This window comes from Octopus bimaculoides, chromosome 1, assembly GCF_001194135.2.
Source record: "Octopus bimaculoides isolate UCB-OBI-ISO-001 chromosome 1, ASM119413v2, whole genome shotgun sequence".
NCBI classification, from domain to species: Eukaryota; Metazoa; Mollusca; class Cephalopoda; order Octopoda; family Octopodidae; genus Octopus; species Octopus bimaculoides.
Genome location: NC_068981.1, coordinates 56,628,895 through 56,633,795, shown reverse-complemented (window position 1 = coordinate 56,633,795; position 4,901 = coordinate 56,628,895).

The window sequence follows — 4,901 nt, the reverse complement described above, 5'->3', positions numbered from 1 at the left end:
TATATATATATATATATATATATATATGAAAACGAAGTGTTTATTTCTTTATAATTTACGTATTGTTTTAAAAATAGGAATTTTCCCAATATATTCAGCAGAGAAACAGCCTGAAATCGTTGGTCGCCGCCTTGAAAGAATGCCAATTAAATCTCCAAGGAAATTTAAACGCACAACAAAATGTAGACTTCGTTATTTGTCACTGCTGTTTTCTATGTTTATTTAATATCAGTTTTGTTGAATTTGAAAATTGGAAACGATCTTTTTTCTTTTTGTTTTGAATTTGAAAGAAAAAGTTAGATTTTTGGGTAGCTAAAATAATAAGAATATGCTTTAATTTTCTTAATAAACTTGCTTTTGTCAGAATATCACATTCAGATATTCTTTTGCATATTGATGTCATACTTAGGCACAAAGCCGCAGTAACAAACTGATATATATAATAGAAAGATAGAAAAGGGAAATGAACGAACGATTGCAACGTCAGTTACTTTCTCAAACTTATGAAAGGTCAGTGTAGTCATTAGTGAAATTTTAACTAGATAGACACTAAACACTGTAATGTACATAGTTTATTGTTCTAAAATTCTGTGAATTATAAAAAAATACTGTATAACTGCAAAAATAGAGAAAATACATTTTAAATGATTACAGAACAGGCATACATTTAAGATGTTTTTTACGAAATACCTAACTTGTACATAATTTCCTGAGTAAGAATATTTTATGAAGATGGAGATTATGGAAAAAGCTATACAGAAAGGATGAAACTACAGCCGATAGAAACCCAGATATTTCATATACTAAATGATATATGTCAGTTTTAATTCTCCGTCCTCCTGCAATTTCTTAGAAAGCATGAGTAGCCGCATCATTAAGCGGGAGTATGATAGACTAATCGAGAGATTCATAGTTCATAATCAATTACCTCAGATGGCCAAATCACATAACACATGCTATATGTAGTTGGCTAACCTGCTAGAAATTGTAACCAAATTTTCTATTAAATCACACTGTACAGTATTAAAAAGGAAGGATAAATTCGATATCATAGGTACAAAGATAATTTTTGGTAGAGTATTGGTTGAATTATTTTTCTTTGGCCCTAAAAAAAGGAAATTTCTCGTTTGAACTATTACATGAAGACAATAAACCACTAGAGCGAAAGCTGGTTGTCTATTGGTGTTTCCAACACCGCCAATTCAGCGAGAATTTTTACTTCTAATATACAAAAGAGCTCTATGTAAGGCTTTAGTCTATGATATATATATATATATATATATATATACATATATCTTTGCTATTACGTCGTATGTCCAAATTTGGCCAATTACGTTTTCCTTTCAATATTTATGTTTGTTTGCAATAGCCGATTCTTTTGGTCAAACTATTGTATCTCCAGCTACCTCAGATCCAACATATCAAAAATTGTCAAAGTGTAGTACAATGGTTTTGCTACGGAATGGTGAAACTATTGCTTCGTTTTCTGAAAGAGCAACGTTTTTGGATTTACGACACTTTTGCATAACAGCAACGATAAATGTATGTATGTATGTATGTATGTATGTATATATATGTGTGTGTGTGTAGTCAATTAAAAAAACACAGAGAAAAAGAAGAAAAAAACATATGTTTGGACGTGGCACAAGCAAGGTATTAAGACGATAGAAGGAAAAAAATTAGAAGTTTTACGTTTCGAGCATAGCTCTTCTTCGGAAAGAGGAAGAAACAGGAAGGTCTAAGACAAAGGAGAAAAAGGATCGCCAACAATTACATGCAGTTACATTTTTGAAGTCGTGTATGTATAATAAACTAAGTACGAGACATAAAGAATAAACACTGGGGTCGATTCATTCGACTGAAAATTCTTCGAAGCGGTGTTCCAGCATGGCTGCAGTCTAATGACTGAAACAAGTAAAAGATAAAAGAGGGGCGTGCATGTTCGTGTGTGTGTGTGTGTGTGTGTGTGTGTGTGTGTGTACATAAATATGAAAATTCATAAGCGGGTACAATTTACTGCAGTGTTTTCCCGTTACCTTCCGCCCATCACCCAACCAAATGCATGTACTAACGCTCGTCGTCTCATGTTTAATACCAAGTAAAACATAATCTGGCGCAAGCGTATACACACTGAAGCATGTACACTGCCTTTTCTGGCTTCACTTCATAGAAACCCACAATCTTGAGCTGATAACTTTTCATCCATTTTTGCTTTATTCGAGAACCTTTCTCTCTTCTTTTTTACTGGTAGTCACTTCTATAAGACAGACAGACAGACAGATACATAGATATCTCCGCAAATGTTCAGTGTGTCCTAAGTATACTTTCGCTTGGGCTTCTTTCATACGACTGGCTTCTTTCAGTTCCCACCTATTTGATCCATTCACAAGGCTTTGTTTGGCCCGCGGCAATAGTAGAAAACACTTGCCCAATGTGCCACGCATTGAGAATGAACCGGAAATCATGTGATTGAGAAGCAAACTCCTTACCACACAACCACACCATCGCCCATACATACATACATACATACATACATACATACATACATACATAAAAACCTGGAAAAATTAGGGTCCTCAAAACCTAAACGAAAAAGGCTGATTAGAAGACTACAGATTCAAGCCATCAATGGAACTGTAAAGATATGTAAAACTTTCCAAAAATTTAGCACATAAATACATATGCATGCATCTAGACATGAAAATATATGCATAAAAACGCATCCATAAAGCAAACATACAAATCTGCGCATAAATACATATGCATACGCCTAGAAATGAAACTATATACGTAAAAACGCATCCATAAAACAAACATACAAATCTGCGCATACACTAACACCAAATACTGCACACACACACACACACACACACACACACACACACACACACATATGCACAAATACCTAGATGATGTTGATAAAAGTTCCAATGAAGAAGCCTTGAATCTATGTTAGAGTCCGGCTCTTTCTCTATTGACAAGAAATACAGAAATGAATCTGATTGATAACATACATATACGTACGTAATTATATCTGTATGTATGTGGAGAGAGAGAAAACGAAAACAATAGAACTAAATAATAAGTTCTGTCAATGAACCTCAGTGATTTAGAAATCAATGTATGGTTTGGTACTTTTACAGTGTAAAGAAAACTAGGTATCTGAAAAGATAGCTGAAAATGTAAAGATCAGTCCTATTGCTGACCTGGTTCAGAGATCTGGTTTTCTTGACACTGTAAAAGTACCGAACCACACATTAATTTTGAAATCATCTGGAGTTCCTTGAGAGAACTTATTTTTTTTAGTTCTATTGTTTTCGTTATGAATTCTGGTAAAACTTGATGAAAGGACCTTCACACACGATCACTCCTCCAATTTCTGTTGAAGCATCGTCTATCTAGGATCACCTTATGTGATGTATTCTTCCGTTTATAAGACGGTAGAGTCTGATTTTAAGAAGATTTGGCAATTCTCATGTAGAGGCTCACACAAACTTGACACAATGAGCGGCTGCTACTCGTTCAGTAGACTGCAACGACAATGCACGAATGCATCTCCACATGATAATGTGGGTATGAGTTTATGCCTGTCATTGTTATTTTTGCCTGCATTTGTGCATGTGTTGGAAAAATGTTTACACGTGTGCATCTAGATTGTCCAATACAAACGTGTGCCAGGAATCATGTGTTCTGTGTTTTTTCTTTTGCATATGAATGTATGTTATGTCTGTATGTTAGTGTGTAAGTAAATGTGATTTTTCTGTTTCTCAATGTCTAGGTGAGTAATCTGTGTTGTGTGTGTGCATATAATGAGATATGTACTCGTATGAGTCTAATTTTTTTTAAAAATCAGTGTATGTCTGGGTGTATAGTATCATTAGTCTACATTTAATTTTTGAATGTATTTGTCAATTTCTTTATTTATCGATTTATTTATCTATTTATTTACCCACTTATATATTAATGCATTCATTTATTCATTCATTTATTCATTCATCCATTTATACTTTTATATATTTATAACGATGCCATTTTGGCAGTAGAGAAGCCATCCATGGCATTTCATTTCAGTCACACGCTGGCTTTTGGGGGCTTTAGACGACTAGCCAGTTTCTTCTTTTTATATATATATATATTTTTTTTTCTCTTTGTATTTATTTTTCCTCCATTTATTTTATTTATATATTATTTTTTTATTATTTCGGAGGTGCGGTAAAGATAGGCTGAGATAAAAACACTGCTGTTACTCAGTCAAACGAAATGCTAAAAATCCTTCACAACAAGAATGCAATTGTTATTGTTGTCATTCCCATCAGCAAACCCATCTCGGAGTCATTGCAGATATTATAGACTTCATTAGAAGGCTGAGAAGGTTTTACTACGAAGATTATGCAGCATGTAAGGGTGCAGCAACACTGCAAATTTCACAAAGAAAAAAAAAACTTGCCTGTTATAAATATGTCAAATACATAAAGACACACATATAGATAAACATAACACGCAGATATACATACATGGCTGTATGTGTATGTACATATATGTAAACATATGTCGTGTGTATTTATATATTCATTACGGAAAAATTTGGATAAGTACTGTTTTCACTTTGCTAAAGATTTTCTACTATTTGAAAATAATATGTATTCTTGTTTTTATACTATTCATTTGGTTCTTTATAGATTATTTTAATAGATAACTTATTTAACACTATATTATTTAGAAGTTATAGTTTCATTTCAACATAATATTAGAACTTCGATTGGAATAGTGTTGATATATTTTCGATTATTTTTGATTAATATTATTTGATTAATTATTAATCTTTATAGTTTATAATATCGTTAAAGTTTTTTTTAAATCAAAACTTTGTATATATAAAGTTTAACCTTTTATTCTTAATA